Below are 20117 nucleotides of genomic sequence, written 5' to 3'. Positions count from 1 at the left end.
TGTTCTCTTCACAAGTAGAATGGCTATGTGCGGGGAAAGGGAGTTTGCCTAGAGAAACACTCTGTTTACTACGCCGTGCAGGCGGCCTCCGGGCGCCCTCTATCCATCAACGGAACACTCTACTGTTCCACAACGACCCAAGTGAGGTTCAGGTATTCCCTCCACGAATTGACGCGTGCAGAGGTTTTCCAGGAAACCTTAGGCGAGTAGTGCATTGAAGTTAGTATGCCTTTCCTAGGGTCCCCGCTGCCTCACCACGTCCCTTGGAAGAACACTGTGTACCGAAACTCTTCTTGGCCCCCTGAGCACCTTTCCGCTGTCAAAGTCCTCCGGATCACCTCTTTGAACGCAGACTGAGAAGCGACAAAGTCTCCTCTTTGCTGTAGAGCTAGATAGCCACGACATTCAAAAGTGCCCCTGAACAGAGGTGTAGAAGGTCCTAGGTGGCATGCCAGGGGCTCCCACTGCTGACGCTGAGGAGCCATGTGAGACACGGTGCGTAGTGTTCATTCTGGGTGTACTTACCTACCGGCTCTTCCTGGCAAGCTGTAACTCGACCTTTGATGCAGTCTGGAAAATGGACAGTTTCCCCCCCGAACACTGCTAGGCTTTTGGCAGGTTCAGGGAGCACCTAAATCTGATACCTAGCACCTTTAAGAGTTCATGCCATTCGCACAGCACACAACCAACTCCCTGGCTACAAAACTATTCAGAGAAGGTGCCACCGTCCTCCTGGGGTCCCCTTTGGTTCCTGAGAAACTATACGCACGTGGGCTGTGTGCAACTCTGAGACCGGGACCCTTAGAGAACTGTAGTACCTCCCAATGGGAAAGAAGGATCGTTCAGCGTGAAAGCTGCCTAAAATACAGTGCTCTGTCAGTCCATTCTTGCATGCTGGAATGTCTTTGGAAGGAAAGTGGAATTTTCTTGAGAGCGGTGGTGGGTTTCCGCTTCCATCCCTGGGGCATCCCAGAGCCGCCTTTACACAGAAGGAACACGACACTGAGCGCCAAGCTGAAGGCAAGGTCCAGGAATTGCATCCACAAATGCCAGGCAGGCGTGCAGCATTTCCCAGGGAGCCCTACTCAAAGCACTGGCTAAACGCTAGTGGGCTTTTCAGGACTCCTGGGACTCCCGCGCCCTCACCACGTCTCACGGCAACACCATGTGTACCGGTTGTCACGTCTTAGGCGACCCACCGACGTACAGGCACCTAGGCCCTTCGCATCGTCTCTTGGAACGAAGAGTGAATTCAAGGCAAAACACTGCTCTCTTTGTTGCACCGTTGGATTGCCCATCTTTCAAAAGTCCTCCCGAACACGGGTCTGGCAGGTCTTAGGTGGACCGCAAGCGGTCCCCGCTGCTGAACCAGGACGGCAATGAAAACACCCCCTGCTTAGCGTTCGCACTGGGAACACGAAGCTGCCCTCGCTTGCCAAGCAGACCGTCGACTTTAGGCGCAGCCTGACAAACGGACTTGTTGCCCCTGCAACACTGCCTGAGCTCTGGTAGGATAAAAGGACACTTTTTGGCCTCAGCTAAGGAATTACGTCGGTCACGCCTTTCAGCTCCCTGTGTGCCGAAGTTTGATCAGGGAAGGTCCAGGGTGCTCCTTGAGTCTCTTTTCGCCGGTCAGAAGCTACACGTACGTGTGCTGCGTCAAGTCTGACCGAGGGGTCTAATGAGAAAAGCATTATTTTCCCAACGGGAAAGCAGGACACTTGCGGCCTCAGATTTAAGTGAAAAACAGCGTTGTTGCCCGTGCCCTCTTCACAGTGGTAATGCCGAGTGATGGAACGGCAGGTTTCCTAGGCTAACAGACAGTTTCCTACTCGTTACAGGAGGCCTCCAGCAGCCCTTGTTCACATAACGGGAAAGCCAGACCTGTCCCCCAGGCTCAACGTAATGGCAGGGTTTCCACGCACGACTTGACGTGTACAAACGATTTCCATGAACCCTTAGGGAAAGCAGCGCATTAACGCTGGAATGCTTCTCCCAGGGACTCCCTCTGCCCCACCATGTCCCTTTGGAGGAACACTGTGCACTCAATGACTCCCGTTGACCGATTGAGCACCGTTCGGCGACCCAGGTACCTCCGGATCATCTCTTGGAACGCAGTGTGAAAGGCAGCAAACTGTTGCCTTCGTTGGATAGAGAGATTGACAAGTCTTTCAACTGTGCCCCGACCCGAGTTCTGGAAAGTCTTCGGTGTGATGCCAGTGGCTCTCAGGGCTGACCCTGAGCTGCAATGTAACAAGCTCTGTGCTGACTGTTCATTCTCCGCTTACATACCTGCCGTCTCTCCCTGCCCAGCAGAAACTCGACTTTACATGCCGTCCGGAAAACGAACGGTTTCCTCCTGAAGCCTGCTAGTCTTTTGGCAGGTTCAAGGACACCCAGATCTAGCTAGCGCCTTAAAACGCCTATGTCCCTCGGACAGTGCTCATCTCCCTGCGCAAGATATTATTCTGAGAAGGTACCACAGTGCTTCTTGTGTCTCTTCTGGTGCTTGAGAAAGTACACGTACGTGGGGCTGCGTTCAACTTTGATGCCGGGACCTTAGGAGAAACGTTGGATTGTCCCTAGTTGAACGAAGAATCCTCGTAGCCTCAAAGGTGCCTAAACACAGCGTTCCGCTAGTCTTCCCTTGCATGCTGGAACGTGTCTCAAAGGAAAGGGTGCTATGCAAGAAAGAAGAAAGGTCTTTCCACTTCCTTGCCTGAGGCGTGCCAGAGCCCCCTTCGCATAAAGGGCAGACCACACTGGTCACGAAGATCCCAACAAGGTCCGGGAACGGCATCCACAGTGCCTGCAGGCATGCAGCATTTGCCCAGAAGCCTTAGTCAAAGCAGTGGCTTGACGCTAGGGTGCTGGTTCAGGACTCCTGGGTCCTCACCACCTCGCATGGAAAAACACTGTGTACCCAATGTGTACCCAATTCTTAGGGGACCCAACCAAATACAGGTACCTGGGCCCTTCGGATCGTTTCTCTGCAAGAAGAATGAAAGGCGACACTCTGCTCCCTTCGCTGCCCGTCTAGACTGCCGAGCTTTCAAAAGTCCTCCCGAACACAGGCCTAGCAGGTCTTCGGTGTTATGCCAATGATCCCCACGGCTGAACCACTGCTGCTATGAAGAAACACTGTGTTTACGGTTCATGCTGGGAACACTTCCCTGCCGCCTCTCTCTCTCTCTCTCTCTCTCTCTCTCTCTCTCTCTCTCTGCCAAGCAGAAGGTCGACTTCAGAGGCAGCCTGACAAACGTACAATTTGCCCCTGAACGCTACCCCGGGTTTTGTAAGACACAAGGACAGTTTGGCGCATTCCCGGGAATTACGTCGTTGAGGCCATTCAGCCCACGCAGGACTACCCTGGTGCCAAAGTCTTATCAGCGAAGGTCCAGGGTGCTGCTTGAGTCTCTTTCTGTGGGTCAGAAACTACAAGTGCATGTGCTGGGTTCAATTTTGTTACTGGTTACCTAAAGCCAAGAGCATTATTTTCCCGGCGGGAGAGCTGAAAGTGCGGCCTCAAAGTGTCCTGAGAAACAGTGCGGTTCCTCGTGTTCTCTTCACAAGTAGAATGGCTATGTGCGGGGAAAGGGAGTTTGCCTAGAGAAACACTCTGTTTACTACGCCGTGCAGGCGGCCTCCGGGCGCCCTCTATCCATCAACGGAACACTCTACTGTTCCACAACGACCCAAGTGAGGTTCAGGTATTCCCTCCACGAATTGACGCGTGCAGAGGTTTTCCAGGAAACCTTAGGCGAGTAGTGCATTGAAGTTAGTATGCCTTTCCTAGGGTCCCCGCTGCCTCACCACGTCCCTTGGAAGAACACTGTGTACCGAAACTCTTCTTGGCCCCCTGAGCACCTTTCCGCTGTCAAAGTCCTCCGGATCACCTCTTTGAACGCAGACTGAGAAGCGACAAAGTCTCCTCTTTGCTGTAGAGCTAGATAGCCACGACATTCAAAAGTGCCCCTGAACAGAGGTGTAGAAGGTCCTAGGTGGCATGCCAGGGGCTCCCACTGCTGACGCTGAGGAGCCATGTGAGACACGGTGCGTAGTGTTCATTCTGGGTGTACTTACCTACCGGCTCTTCCTGGCAAGCTGTAACTCGACCTTTGATGCAGTCTGGAAAATGGACAGTTTCCCCCCCGAACACTGCTAGGCTTTTGGCAGGTTCAGGGAGCACCTAAATCTGATACCTAGCACCTTTAAGAGTTCATGCCATTCGCACAGCACACAACCAACTCCCTGGCTACAAAACTATTCAGAGAAGGTGCCACCGTCCTCCTGGGGTCCCCTTTGGTTCCTGAGAAACTATACGCACGTGGGCTGTGTGCAACTCTGAGACCGGGACCCTTAGAGAACTGTAGTACCTCCCAATGGGAAAGAAGGATCGTTCAGCGTGAAAGCTGCCTAAAATACAGTGCTCTGTCAGTCCATTCTTGCATGCTGGAATGTCTTTGGAAGGAAAGTGGAATTTTCTTGAGAGCGGTGGTGGGTTTCCGCTTCCATCCCTGGGGCATCCCAGAGCCGCCTTTACACAGAAGGAACACGACACTGAGTGCCAAGCTGAAGGCAAGGTCCAGGAATTGCATCCACAAATGCCAGGCAGGCGTGCAGCATTTCCCAGGGAGCCCTACTCAAAGCACTGGCTAAACGCTAGTGGGCTTTTCAGGACTCCTGGGACTCCCGCGCCCTCACCACGTCTCACGGCAACACCATGTGTACCGGTTGTCACGTCTTAGGCGACCCACCGACGTACAGGCACCTAGGCCCTTCGCATCGTCTCTTGGAACGAAGAGTGAATTCAAGGCAAAACACTGCTCTCTTTGTTGCACCGTTGGATTGCCCATCTTTCAAAAGTCCTCCCGAACACGGGTCTGGCAGGTCTTAGGTGGACCGCAAGCGGTCCCCGCTGCTGAACCAGGACGGCAATGAAAACACCCCCTGCTTAGCGTTCGCACTGGGAACACGAAGCTGCCCTCGCTTGCCAAGCAGACCGTCGACTTTAGGCGCAGCCTGACAAACGGACTTGTTGCCCCTGCAACACTGCCTGAGCTCTGGTAGGATAAAAGGACACTTTTTGGCCTCAGCTAAGGAATTACGTCGGTCACGCCTTTCAGCTCCCTGTGTGCCGAAGTTTGATCAGGGAAGGTCCAGGGTGCTCCTTGAGTCTCTTTTCGCCGGTCAGAAGCTACACGTACGTGTGCTGCGTCAAGTCTGACCGAGGGGTCTAATGAGAAAAGCATTATTTTCCCAACGGGAAAGCAGGACACTTGCGGCCTCAGATTTAAGTGAAAAACAGCGTTGTTGCCCGTGCCCTCTTCACAGTGGTAATGCCGAGTGATGGAACGGCAGGTTTCCTAGGCTAACAGACAGTTTCCTACTCGTTACAGGAGGCCTCCAGCAGCCCTTGTTCACATAACGGGAAAGCCAGACCTGTCCCCCAGGCTCAACGTAATGGCAGGGTTTCCACGCACGACTTGACGTGTACAAACGATTTCCATGAACCCTTAGGGAAAGCAGCGCATTAACGCTGGAATGCTTCTCCCAGGGACTCCCTCTGCCCCACCATGTCCCTTTGGAGGAACACTGTGCACTCAATGACTCCCGTTGACCGATTGAGCACCGTTCGGCGACCCAGGTACCTCCGGATCATCTCTTGGAACGCAGTGTGAAAGGCAGCAAACTGTTGCCTTCGTTGGATAGAGAGATTGACAAGTCTTTCAACTGTGCCCCGACCCGAGTTCTGGAAAGTCTTCGGTGTGATGCCAGTGGCTCTCAGGGCTGACCCTGAGCTGCAATGTAACAAGCTCTGTGCTGACTGTTCATTCTCCGCTTACATACCTGCCGTCTCTCCCTGCCCAGCAGAAACTCGACTTTACATGCCGTCCGGAAAACGAACGGTTTCCTCCTGAAGCCTGCTAGTCTTTTGGCAGGTTCAAGGACACCCAGATCTAGCTAGCGCCTTAAAACGCCTATGTCCCTCGGACAGTGCTCATCTCCCTGCGCAAGATATTATTCTGAGAAGGTACCACAGTGCTTCTTGTGTCTCTTCTGGTGCTTGAGAAAGTACACGTACGTGGGGCTGCGTTCAACTTTGATGCCGGGACCTTAGGAGAAACGTTGGATTGTCCCTAGTTGAACGAAGAATCCTCGTAGCCTCAAAGGTGCCTAAACACAGCGTTCCGCTAGTCTTCCCTTGCATGCTGGAACGTGTCTCAAAGGAAAGGGTGCTATGCAAGAAAGAAGAAAGGTCTTTCCACTTCCTTGCCTGAGGCGTGCCAGAGCCCCCTTCGCATAAAGGGCAGACCACACTGGTCACGAAGATCCCAACAAGGTCCGGGAACGGCATCCACAGTGCCTGCAGGCATGCAGCATTTGCCCAGAAGCCTTAGTCAAAGCAGTGGCTTGACGCTAGGGTGCTGGTTCAGGACTCCTGGGTCCTCACCACCTCGCATGGAAAAACACTGTGTACCCAATGTGTACCCAATTCTTAGGGGACCCAACCAAATACAGGTACCTGGGCCCTTCGGATCGTTTCTCTGCAAGAAGAATGAAAGGCGACACTCTGCTCCCTTCGCTGCCCGTCTAGACTGCCGAGCTTTCAAAAGTCCTCCCGAACACAGGCCTAGCAGGTCTTCGGTGTTATGCCAATGATCCCCACGGCTGAACCACTGCTGCTATGAAGAAACACTGTGTTTACGGTTCATGCTGGGAACACTTCCCTGCCGCCTCTCTCTCTCTCTCTCTCTCTCTCTCTCTCTCTCTCTCTGCCAAGCAGAAGGTCGACTTCAGAGGCAGCCTGACAAACGTACAATTTGCCCCTGAACGCTACCCCGGGTTTTGTAAGACACAAGGACAGTTTGGCGCATTCCCGGGAATTACGTCGTTGAGGCCATTCAGCCCACGCAGGACTACCCTGGTGCCAAAGTCTTATCAGCGAAGGTCCAGGGTGCTGCTTGAGTCTCTTTCTGTGGGTCAGAAACTACAAGTGCATGTGCTGGGTTCAATTTTGTTACTGGTTACCTAAAGCCAAGAGCATTATTTTCCCGGCGGGAGAGCTGAAAGTGCGGCCTCAAAGTGTCCTGAGAAACAGTGCGGTTCCTCGTGTTCTCTTCACAAGTAGAATGGCTATGTGCGGGGAAAGGGAGTTTGCCTAGAGAAACACTCTGTTTACTACGCCGTGCAGGCGGCCTCCGGGCGCCCTCTATCCATCAACGGAACACTCTACTGTTCCACAACGACCCAAGTGAGGTTCAGGTATTCCCTCCACGAATTGACGCGTGCAGAGGTTTTCCAGGAAACCTTAGGCGAGTAGTGCATTGAAGTTAGTATGCCTTTCCTAGGGTCCCCGCTGCCTCACCACGTCCCTTGGAAGAACACTGTGTACCGAAACTCTTCTTGGCCCCCTGAGCACCTTTCCGCTGTCAAAGTCCTCCGGATCACCTCTTTGAACGCAGACTGAGAAGCGACAAAGTCTCCTCTTTGCTGTAGAGCTAGATAGCCACGACATTCAAAAGTGCCCCTGAACAGAGGTGTAGAAGGTCCTAGGTGGCATGCCAGGGGCTCCCACTGCTGACGCTGAGGAGCCATGTGAGACACGGTGCGTAGTGTTCATTCTGGGTGTACTTACCTACCGGCTCTTCCTGGCAAGCTGTAACTCGACCTTTGATGCAGTCTGGAAAATGGACAGTTTCCCCCCCGAACACTGCTAGGCTTTTGGCAGGTTCAGGGAGCACCTAAATCTGATACCTAGCACCTTTAAGAGTTCATGCCATTCGCACAGCACACAACCAACTCCCTGGCTACAAAACTATTCAGAGAAGGTGCCACCGTCCTCCTGGGGTCCCCTTTGGTTCCTGAGAAACTATACGCACGTGGGCTGTGTGCAACTCTGAGACCGGGACCCTTAGAGAACTGTAGTACCTCCCAATGGGAAAGAAGGATCGTTCAGCGTGAAAGCTGCCTAAAATACAGTGCTCTGTCAGTCCATTCTTGCATGCTGGAATGTCTTTGGAAGGAAAGTGGAATTTTCTTGAGAGCGGTGGTGGGTTTCCGCTTCCATCCCTGGGGCATCCCAGAGCCGCCTTTACACAGAAGGAACACGACACTGAGCGCCAAGCTGAAGGCAAGGTCCAGGAATTGCATCCACAAATGCCAGGCAGGCGTGCAGCATTTCCCAGGGAGCCCTACTCAAAGCACTGGCTAAACGCTAGTGGGCTTTTCAGGACTCCTGGGACTCCCGCGCCCTCACCACGTCTCACGGCAACACCATGTGTACCGGTTGTCACGTCTTAGGCGACCCACCGACGTACAGGCACCTAGGCCCTTCGCATCGTCTCTTGGAACGAAGAGTGAATTCAAGGCAAAACACTGCTCTCTTTGTTGCACCGTTGGATTGCCCATCTTTCAAAAGTCCTCCCGAACACGGGTCTGGCAGGTCTTAGGTGGACCGCAAGCGGTCCCCGCTGCTGAACCAGGACGGCAATGAAAACACCCCCTGCTTAGCGTTCGCACTGGGAACACGAAGCTGCCCTCACTTGCCAAGCAGACCGTCGACTTTAGGCGCAGCCTGACAAACGGACTTGTTGCCCCTGCAACACTGCCTGAGCTCTGGTAGGATAAAAGGACACTTTTTGGCCTCAGCTAAGGAATTACGTCGGTCACGCCTTTCAGCTCCCTGTGTGCCGAAGTTTGATCAGGGAAGGTCCAGGGTGCTCCTTGAGTCTCTTTTCGCCGGTCAGAAGCTACACGTACGTGTGCTGCGTCAAGTCTGACCGAGGGGTCTAATGAGAAAAGCATTATTTTCCCAACGGGAAAGCAGGACACTTGCGGCCTCAGATTTAAGTGAAAAACAGCGTTGTTGCCCGTGCCCTCTTCACAGTGGTAATGCCGAGTGATGGAACGGCAGGTTTCCTAGGCTAACAGACAGTTTCCTACTCGTTACAGGAGGCCTCCAGCAGCCCTTGTTCACATAACGGGAAAGCCAGACCTGTCCCCCAGGCTCAACGTAATGGCAGGGTTTCCACGCACGACTTGACGTGTACAAACGATTTCCATGAACCCTTAGGGAAAGCAGCGCATTAACGCTGGAATGCTTCTCCCAGGGACTCCCTCTGCCCCACCATGTCCCTTTGGAGGAACACTGTGCACTCAATGACTCCCGTTGACCGATTGAGCACCGTTCGGCGACCCAGGTACCTCCGGATCATCTCTTGGAACGCAGTGTGAAAGGCAGCAAACTGTTGCCTTCGTTGGATAGAGAGATTGACAAGTCTTTCAACTGTGCCCCGACCCGAGTTCTGGAAAGTCTTCGGTGTGATGCCAGTGGCTCTCAGGGCTGACCCTGAGCTGCAATGTAACAAGCTCTGTGCTGACTGTTCATTCTCCGCTTACATACCTGCCGTCTCTCCCTGCCCAGCAGAAACTCGACTTTACATGCCGTCCGGAAAACGAACGGTTTCCTCCTGAAGCCTGCTAGTCTTTTGGCAGGTTCAAGGACACCCAGATCTAGCTAGCGCCTTAAAACGCCTATGTCCCTCGGACAGTGCTCATCTCCCTGCGCAAGATATTATTCTGAGAAGGTACCACAGTGCTTCTTGTGTCTCTTCTGGTGCTTGAGAAAGTACACGTACGTGGGGCTGCGTTCAACTTTGATGCCGGGACCTTAGGAGAAACGTTGGATTGTCCCTAGTTGAACGAAGAATCCTCGTAGCCTCAAAGGTGCCTAAACACAGCGTTCCGCTAGTCTTCCCTTGCATGCTGGAACGTGTCTCAAAGGAAAGGGTGCTATGCAAGAAAGAAGAAAGGTCTTTCCACTTCCTTGCCTGAGGCGTGCCAGAGCCCCCTTCGCATAAAGGGCAGACCACACTGGTCACGAAGATCCCAACAAGGTCCGGGAACGGCATCCACAGTGCCTGCAGGCATGCAGCATTTGCCCAGAAGCCTTAGTCAAAGCAGTGGCTTGACGCTAGGGTGCTGGTTCAGGACTCCTAGGACTCCTGGGTCCTCACCACCTCGCATGGAAGAACACTGTGTACCCAATGTGTACCCAATTCTTAGGGGACCCAACCAAATACAGGTACCTGGGCCCTTCGGATCGTTTCTCTGCAAGAAGAATGAAAGGCGACACTCTGCTCCCTTCGCTGCCCGTCTAGACTGCCGAGCTTTCAAAAGTCCTCCCGAACACAGGCCTAGCAGGTCTTCGGTGTTATGCCAATGATCCCCACGGCTGAACCACTGCTGCTATGAAGAAACACTGTGTTTACGGTTCATGCTGGGAACACTTCCCTGCCGCCTCTCTCTCTCTCTCTCTCTCTCTCTCTCTCTCTCTCTCTCTCTGCCAAGCAGAAGGTCGACTTCAGAGGCAGCCTGACAAACGTACAATTTGCCCCTGAACGCTACCCCGGGTTTTGTAAGACACAAGGACAGTTTGGCGCATTCCCGGGAATTACGTCGTTGAGGCCATTCAGCCCACGCAGGACTACCCTGGTGCCAAAGTCTTATCAGCGAAGGTCCAGGGTGCTGCTTGAGTCTCTTTCTGTGGGTCAGAAACTACAAGTGCATGTGCTGGGTTCAATTTTGTTACTGGTTACCTAAAGCCAAGAGCATTATTTTCCCGGCGGGAGAGCTGAAAGTGCGGCCTCAAAGTGTCCTGAGAAACAGTGCGGTTCCTCGTGTTCTCTTCACAAGTAGAATGGCTATGTGCGGGGAAAGGGAGTTTGCCTAGAGAAACACTCTGTTTACTACGCCGTGCAGGCGGCCTCCGGGCGCCCTCTATCCATCAACGGAACACTCTACTGTTCCACAACGACCCAAGTGAGGTTCAGGTATTCCCTCCACGAATTGACGCGTGCAGAGGTTTTCCAGGAAACCTTAGGCGAGTAGTGCATTGAAGTTAGTATGCCTTTCCTAGGGTCCCCGCTGCCTCACCACGTCCCTTGGAAGAACACTGTGTACCGAAACTCTTCTTGGCCCCCTGAGCACCTTTCCGCTGTCAAAGTCCTCCGGATCACCTCTTTGAACGCAGACTGAGAAGCGACAAAGTCTCCTCTTTGCTGTAGAGCTAGATAGCCACGACATTCAAAAGTGCCCCTGAACAGAGGTGTAGAAGGTCCTAGGTGGCATGCCAGGGGCTCCCACTGCTGACGCTGAGGAGCCATGTGAGACACGGTGCGTAGTGTTCATTCTGGGTGTACTTACCTACCGGCTCTTCCTGGCAAGCTGTAACTCGACCTTTGATGCAGTCTGGAAAATGGACAGTTTCCCCCCCGAACACTGCTAGGCTTTTGGCAGGTTCAGGGAGCACCTAAATCTGATACCTAGCACCTTTAAGAGTTCATGCCATTCGCACAGCACACAACCAACTCCCTGGCTACAAAACTATTCAGAGAAGGTGCCACCGTCCTCCTGGGGTCCCCTTTGGTTCCTGAGAAACTATACGCACGTGGGCTGTGTGCAACTCTGAGACCGGGACCCTTAGAGAACTGTAGTACCTCCCAATGGGAAAGAAGGATCGTTCAGCGTGAAAGCTGCCTAAAATACAGTGCTCTGTCAGTCCATTCTTGCATGCTGGAATGTCTTTGGAAGGAAAGTGGAATTTTCTTGAGAGCGGTGGTGGGTTTCCGCTTCCATCCCTGGGGCATCCCAGAGCCGCCTTTACACAGAAGGAACACGACACTGAGCGCCAAGCTGAAGGCAAGGTCCAGGAATTGCATCCACAAATGCCAGGCAGGCGTGCAGCATTTCCCAGGGAGCCCTACTCAAAGCACTGGCTAAACGCTAGTGGGCTTTTCAGGACTCCTGGGACTCCCGCGCCCTCACCACGTCTCACGGCAACACCATGTGTACCGGTTGTCACGTCTTAGGCGACCCACCGACGTACAGGCACCTAGGCCCTTCGCATCGTCTCTTGGAATGAAGAGTGAATTCAAGGCAAAACACTGCTCTCTTTGTTGCACCGTTGGATTGCCCATCTTTCAAAAGTCCTCCCGAACACGGGTCTGGCAGGTCTTAGGTGGACCGCAAGCGGTCCCCGCTGCTGAACCAGGACGGCAATGAAAACACCCCCTGCTTAGCGTTCGCACTGGGAACACGAAGCTGCCCTCGCTTGCCAAGCAGACCGTCGACTTTAGGCGCAGCCTGACAAACGGACTTGTTGCCCCTGCAACACTGCCTGAGCTCTGGTAGGATAAAAGGACACTTTTTGGCCTCAGCTAAGGAATTACGTCGGTCACGCCTTTCAGCTCCCTGTGTGCCGAAGTTTGATCAGGGAAGGTCCAGGGTGCTCCTTGAGTCTCTTTTCGCCGGTCAGAAGCTACACGTACGTGTGCTGCGTCAAGTCTGACCGAGGGGTCTAATGAGAAAAGCATTATTTTCCCAACGGGAAAGCAGGACACTTGCGGCCTCAGATTTAAGTGAAAAACAGCGTTGTTGCCCGTGCCCTCTTCACAGTGGTAATGCCGAGTGATGGAACGGCAGGTTTCCTAGGCTAACAGAGAGTTTCCTACTCGTTACAGGAGGCCTCCAGCAGCCCTTGTTCACATAACGGGAAAGCCAGACCTGTCCCCCAGGCTCAACGTAATGGCAGGGTTTCCACGCACGACTTGACGTGTACAAACGATTTCCATGAACCCTTAGGGAAAGCAGCGCATTAACGCTGGAATGCTTCTCCCAGGGACTCCCTCTGCCCCACCATGTCCCTTTGGAGGAACACTGTGCACTCAATGACTCCCGTTGACCGATTGAGCACCGTTCGGCGACCCAGGTACCTCCGGATCATCTCTTGGAACGCAGTGTGAAAGGCAGCAAACTGTTGCCTTCGTTGGATAGAGAGATTGACAAGTCTTTCAACTGTGCCCCGACCCGAGTTCTGGAAAGTCTTCGGTGTGATGCCAGTGGCTCTCAGGGCTGACCCTGAGCTGCAATGTAACAAGCTCTGTGCTGACTGTTCATTCTCCGCTTACATACCTGCCATCTCTCCCTGCCCAGCAGAAACTCGACTTTACATGCCGTCCGGAAAACGAACGGTTTCCTCCTGAAGCCTGCTAGTCTTTTGGCAGGTTCAAGGACACCCAGATCTAGCTAGCGCCTTAAAACGCCTATGTCCCTCGGACAGTGCTCATCTCCCTGCGCAAGATATTATTCTGAGAAGGTACCACAGTGCTTCTTGTGTCTCTTCTGGTGCTTGAGAAAGTACACGTACGTGGGGCTGCGTTCAACTTTGATGCCGGGACCTTAGGAGAAACGTTGGATTGTCCCTAGTTGAACGAAGAATCCTCGTAGCCTCAAAGGTGCCTAAACACAGCGTTCCGCTAGTCTTCCCTTGCATGCTGGAACGTGTCTCAAAGGAAAGGGTGCTATGCAAGAAAGAAGAAAGGTCTTTCCACTTCCTTGCCTGAGGCGTGCCAGAGCCCCCTTCGCATAAAGGGCAGACCACACTGGTCACGAAGATCCCAACAAGGTCCGGGAACGGCATCCACAGTGCCTGCAGGCATGCAGCATTTGCCCAGAAGCCTTAGTCAAAGCAGTGGCTTGACGCTAGGGTGCTGGTTCAGGACTCCTGGGTCCTCACCACCTCGCATGGAAAAACACTGTGTACCCAATGTGTACCCAATTCTTAGGGGACCCAACCAAATACAGGTACCTGGGCCCTTCGGATCGTTTCTCTGCAAGAAGAATGAAAGGCGACACTCTGCTCCCTTCGCTGCCCGTCTAGACTGCCGAGCTTTCAAAAGTCCTCCCGAACACAGGCCTAGCAGGTCTTCGGTGTTATGCCAATGATCCCCACGGCTGAACCACTGCTGCTATGAAGAAACACTGTGTTTACGGTTCATGCTGGGAACACTTCCCTGCCGCCTCTCTCTCTCTCTCTCTCTCTCTCTCTCTCTCTCTCTCTCTCTGCCAAGCAGAAGGTCGACTTCAGAGGCAGCCTGACAAACGTACAATTTGCCCCTGAACGCTACCCCGGGTTTTGTAAGACACAAGGACAGTTTGGCGCATTCCCGGGAATTACGTCGTTGAGGCCATTCAGCCCACGCAGGACTACCCTGGTGCCAAAGTCTTATCAGCGAAGGTCCAGGGTGCTGCTTGAGTCTCTTTCTGTGGGTCAGAAACTACAAGTGCATGTGCTGGGTTCAATTTTGATACTGGTTACCTAAAGCCAAGAGCATTATTTGCCCGGCGGGAGAGCTGAAAGTGCGGCCTCAAAGTGTCCTGAGAAACAGTGCGGTTCCTCGTGTTCTCTTCACAAGTAGAATGGCTATGTGCGGGGAAAGGGAGTTTGCCTAGAGAAACACTCTGTTTACTACGCCGTGCAGGCGGCCTCCGGGCGCCCTCTATCCATCAACGGAACACTCTACTGTTCCACAACGACCCAAGTGAGGTTCAGGTATTCCCTCCACGAATTGACGTGTGCAGAGGTTTTCCAGGAAACCTTAGGCGAGTAGTGCATTGAAGTTAGTATGCCTTTCCTAGGGTCCCCGCTGCCTCACCACGTCCCTTGGAAGAACACTGTGTACCGAAACTCTTCTTGGCCCCCTGAGCACCTTTCCGCTGTCAAAGTCCTCCGGATCACCTCTTTGAACGCAGACTGAGAAGCGACAAAGTCTCCTCTTTGCTGTAGAGCTAGATAGCCACGACATTCAAAAGTGCCCCTGAACAGAGGTGTAGAAGGTCCTAGGTGGCATGCCAGGGGCTCCCACTGCTGACGCTGAGGAGCCATGTGAGACATGGTGCGTAGTGTTCATTCTGGGTGTACTTACCTACCGGCTCTTCCTGGCAAGCTGTAACTCGACCTTTGATGCAGTCTGGAAAATGGACAGTTTCCCCCCCGAACACTGCTAGGCTTTTGGCAGGTTCAGGGAGCACCTAAATCTGATACCTAGCACCTTTAAGAGTTCATGCCATTCGCACAGCACACAACTAACTCCCTGGCTACAAAACTATTCAGAGAAGGTGCCACCGTCCTCCTGGGGTCCCCTTTGGTTCCTGAGAAACTATACGCACGTGGGCTGTGTGCAACTCTGAGACCGGGACCCTTAGAGAACTGTAGTACCTCCCAATGGGAAAGAAGGATCGTTCAGCGTGAAAGCTGCCTAAAATACAGTGCTCTGTCAGTCCATTCTTGCATGCTGGAATGTCTTTGGAAGGAAAGTGGAATTTTCTTGAGAGCGGTGGTGGGTTTCCGCTTCCATTCCTGGGGCATCCCAGAGCCGCCTTTACACAGAAGGAACACGACACTGAGCGCCAAGCTGAAGGCAAGGTCCAGGAATTGCATCCACAAATGCCAGGCAGGCGTGCAGCATTTCCCAGGGAGCCCTACTCAAAGCACTGGCTAAACGCTAGTGGGCTTTTCAGGACTCCTGGGACTCCCGCGCCCTCACCACGTCTCACGGCAACACCATGTGTACCGGTTGTCACGTCTTAGGCGACCCACCGACGTACAGGCACCTAGGCCCTTCGCATCGTCTCTTGGAACGAAGAGTGAATTCAAGGCAAAACACTGCTCTCTTTGTTGCACCGTTGGATTGCCCATCTTTCAAAAGTCCTCCCGAACACGGGTCTGGCAGGTCTTAGGTGGACCGCAAGCGGTCCCCGCTGCTGAACCAGGACGGCAATGAAAACACCCCCTGCTTAGCGTTCGCACTGGGAACACGAAGCTGCCCTCGCTTGCCAAGCAGACCGTCGACTTTAGGCGCAGCCTGACAAACGGACTTGTTGCCCCTGCAACACTGCCTGAGCTCTGGTAGGATAAAAGGACACTTTTTGGCCTCAGCTAAGGAATTACGTCGGTCACGCCTTTCAGCTCCCTGTGTGCCGAAGTTTGATCAGGGAAGGTCCAGGGTGCTCCTTGAGTCTCTTTTCGCCGGTCAGAAGCTACACGTACGTGTGCTGCGTCAAGTCTGACCGAGGGGTCTAATGAGAAAAGCATTATTTTCCCAACGGGAAAGCAGGACACTTGCGGCCTCAGATTTAAGTGAAAAACAGCGTTGTTGCCCGTGCCCTCTTCACAGTGGTAATGCCGAGTGATGGAACGGCAGGTTTCCTAGGCTAACAGACAGTTTCCTACTCGTTACAGGAGGCCTCCAGCAGCCCTTGTTCACATAACGGGAAAGCCAGACCTGTCCCCCAGGCTCAACGTAATGGCAGGGTTTCCACGCACGACTTGACGTGTACAAACGATTTCCATGAACCCTTAGGGAAAGCAGCGCATTAACGCTGGAATGCTTCTCCCAGGGACTCCCTCTGCCCCACCATGTCCCTTTGGAGGAACACTGTGCACTCAATGACTCCCGTTGACCGATTGAGCACCGTTCGGCGACCCAGGTACCTCCGGATCATCTCTTGGAACGCAGTGTGAAAGGCAGCAAACTGTTGCCTTCGTTGGATAGAGAGATTGACAAGTCTTTCAACTGTGCCCCGACCCGAGTTCTGGAAAGTCTTCGGTGTGATGCCAGTGGCTCTCAGGGCTGACCCTGAGCTGCAATGTAACAAGCTCTGTGCTGACTGTTCATTCTCCGCTTACATACCTGCCGTCTCTCCCTGCCCAGCAGAAACTCGACTTTACATGCCGTCCGGAAAACGAACGGTTTCCTCCTGAAGCCTGCTAGTCTTTTGGCAGGTTCAAGGACACCCAGATCTAGCTAGCGCCTTAAAACGCCTATGTCCCTCGGACAGTGCTCATCTCCCTGCGCAAGATATTATTCTGAGAAGGTACCACAGTGCTTCTTGTGTCTCTTCTGGTGCTTGAGAAAGTACACGTACGTGGGGCTGCGTTCAACTTTGATGCCGGGACCTTAGGAGAAACGTTGGATTGTCCCTAGTTGAACGAAGAATCCTCGTAGCCTCAAAGGTGCCTAAACACAGCGTTCCGCTAGTCTTCCCTTGCATGCTGGAACGTGTCTCAAAGGAAAGGGTGCTATGCAAGAAAGAAGAAAGGTCTTTCCACTTCCTTGCCTGAGGCGTGCCAGAGCCCCCTTCGCATAAAGGGCAGACCACACTGGTCACGAAGATCCCAACAAGGTCCGGGAACGGCATCCACAGTGCCTGCAGGCATGCAGCATTTGCCCAGAAGCCTTAGTCAAAGCAGTGGCTTGACGCTAGGGTGCTGGTTCAGGACTCCTAGGACTCCTGGGTCCTCACCACCTCGCATGGAAAAACACTGTGTACCCAATGTGTACCCAATTCTTAGGGGACCCAACCAAATACAGGTACCTGGGCCCTTCGGATCGTTTCTCTGCAAGAAGAATGAAAGGCGACACTCTGCTCCCTTCGCTGCCCGTCTAGACTGCCGAGCTTTCAAAAGTCCTCCCGAACACAGGCCTAGCAGGTCTTCGGTGTTATGCCAATGATCCCCACGGCTGAACCACTGCTGCTATGAAGAAACACTGTGTTTACGGTTCATGCTGGGAACACTTCCCTGCCGCCTCTCTCTCTCTCTCTCTCTCTCTCTCTCTCTCTCTCTGCCAAGCAGAAGGTCGACTTCAGAGGCAGCCTGACAAACGTACAATTTGCCCCTGAACGCTACCCCGGGTTTTGTAAGACACAAGGACAGTTTGGCGCATTCCCGGGAATTACGTCGTTGAGGCCATTCAGCCCACGCAGGACTACCCTGGTGCCAAAGTCTTATCAGCGAAGGTCCAGGGTGCTGCTTGAGTCTCTTTCTGTGGGTCAGAAACTACAAGTGCATGTGCTGGGTTCAATTTTGTTACTGGTTACCTAAAGCCAAGAGCATTATTTTCCCGGCGGGAGAGCTGAAAGTGCGGCCTCAAAGTGTCCTGAGAAACAGTGCGGTTCCTCGTGTTCTCTTCACAAGTAGAATGGCTATGTGCGGGGAAAGGGAGTTTGCCTAGAGAAACACTCTGTTTACTACGCCGTGCAGGCGGCCTCCGGGCGCCCTCTATCCATCAACGGAACACTCTACTGTTCCACAACGACCCAAGTGAGGTTCAGGTATTCCCTCCACGAATTGACGCGTGCAGAGGTTTTCCAGGAAACCTTAGGCGAGTAGTGCATTGAAGTTAGTATGCCTTTCCTAGGGTCCCCGCTGCCTCACCACGTCCCTTGGAAGAACACTGTGTACCGAAACTCTTCTTGGCCCCCTGAGCACCTTTCCGCTGTCAAAGTCCTCCGGATCACCTCTTTGAACGCAGACTGAGAAGCGACAAAGTCTCCTCTTTGCTGTAGAGCTAGATAGCCACGACATTCAAAAGTGCCCCTGAACAGAGGTGTAGAAGGTCCTAGGTGGCATGCCAGGGGCTCCCACTGCTGACGCTGAGGAGCCATGTGAGACACGGTGCGTAGTGTTCATTCTGGGTGTACTTACCTACCGGCTCTTCCTGGCAAGCTGTAACTCGACCTTTGATGCAGTCTGGAAAATGGACAGTTTCCCCCCCGAACACTGCTAGGCTTTTGGCAGGTTCAGGGAGCACCTAAATCTGATACCTAGCACCTTTAAGAGTTCATGCCATTCGCACAGCACACAACCAACTCCCTGGCTACAAAACTATTCAGAGAAGGTGCCACCGTCCTCCTGGGGTCCCCTTTGGTTCCTGAGAAACTATACGCACGTGGGCTGTGTGCAACTCTGAGACCGGGACCCTTAGAGAACTGTAGTACCTCCCAATGGGAAAGAAGGATCGTTCAGCGTGAAAGCTGCCTAAAATACAGTGCTCTGTCAGTCCATTCTTGCATGCTGGAATGTCTTTGGAAGGAAAGTGGAATTTTCTTGAGAGCGGTGGTGGGTTTCCGCTTCCATCCCTGGGGCATCCCAGAGCCGCCTTTACACAGAAGGAACACGACACTGAGCGCCAAGCTGAAGGCAAGGTCCAGGAATTGCATCCACAAATGCCAGGCAGGCGTGCAGCATTTCCCAGGGAGCCCTACTCAAAGCACTGGCTAAACGCTAGTGGGCTTTTCAGGACTCCTGGGACTCCCGCGCCCTCACCACGTCTCACGGCAACACCATGTGTACCGGTTGTCACGTCTTAGGCGACCCACCGACGTACAGGCACCTAGGCCCTTCGCATCGTCTCTTGGAACGAAGAGTGAATTCAAGGCAAAACACTGCTCTCTTTGTTGCACCGTTGGATTGCCCATCTTTCAAAAGTCCTCCCGAACACGGGTCTGGCAGGTCTTAGGTGGACCGCAAGCGGTCCCCGCTGCTGAACCAGGACGGCAATGAAAACACCCCCTGCTTAGCGTTCGCACTGGGAACACGAAGCTGCCCTCGCTTGCCAAGCAGACCGTCGACTTTAGGCGCAGCCTGACAAACGGACTTGTTGCCCCTGCAACACTGCCTGAGCTCTGGTAGGATAAAAGGACACTTTTTGGCCTCAGCTAAGGAATTACGTCGGTCACGCCTTTCAGCTCCCTGTGTGCCGAAGTTTGATCAGGGAAGGTCCAGGGTGCTCCTTGAGTCTCTTTTCGCCGGTCAGAAGCTACACGTACGTGTGCTGCGTCAAGTCTGACCGAGGGGTCTAATGAGAAAAGCATTATTTTCCCAACGGGAAAGCAGGACACTTGCGGCCTCAGATTTAAGTGAAAAACAGCGTTGTTGCCCGTGCCCTCTTCACAGTGGTAATGCCGAGTGATGGAACGGCAGGTTTCCTAGGCTAACAGACAGTTTCCTACTCGTTACAGGAGGCCTCCAGCAGCCCTTGTTCACATAACGGGAAAGCCAGACCTGTCCCCCAGGCTCAACGTAATGGCAGGGTTTCCACGCACGACTTGACGTGTACAAACGATTTCCATGAACCCTTAGGGAAAGCAGCGCATTAACGCTGGAATGCTTCTCCCAGGGACTCCCTCTGCCCCACCATGTCCCTTTGGAGGAACACTGTGCACTCAATGACTCCCGTTGACCGATTGAGCACCGTTCGGCGACCCAGGTACCTCCGGATCATCTCTTGGAACGCAGTGTGAAAGGCAGCAAACTGTTGCCTTCGTTGGATAGAGAGATTGACAAGTCTTTCAACTGTGCCCCGACCCGAGTTCTGGAAAGTCTTCGGTGTGATGCCAGTGGCTCTCAGGGCTGACCCTGAGCTGCAATGTAACAAGCTCTGTGCTGACTGTTCATTCTCCGCTTACATACCTGCCGTCTCTCCCTGCCC

Source organism: Pseudorca crassidens, chromosome 5 (assembly GCF_039906515.1).
Source record: "Pseudorca crassidens isolate mPseCra1 chromosome 5, mPseCra1.hap1, whole genome shotgun sequence".
In the NCBI taxonomy this organism is placed as follows: domain Eukaryota; kingdom Metazoa; phylum Chordata; class Mammalia; order Artiodactyla; family Delphinidae; genus Pseudorca; species Pseudorca crassidens.
This window is presented reverse-complemented; position numbering follows the sequence as displayed.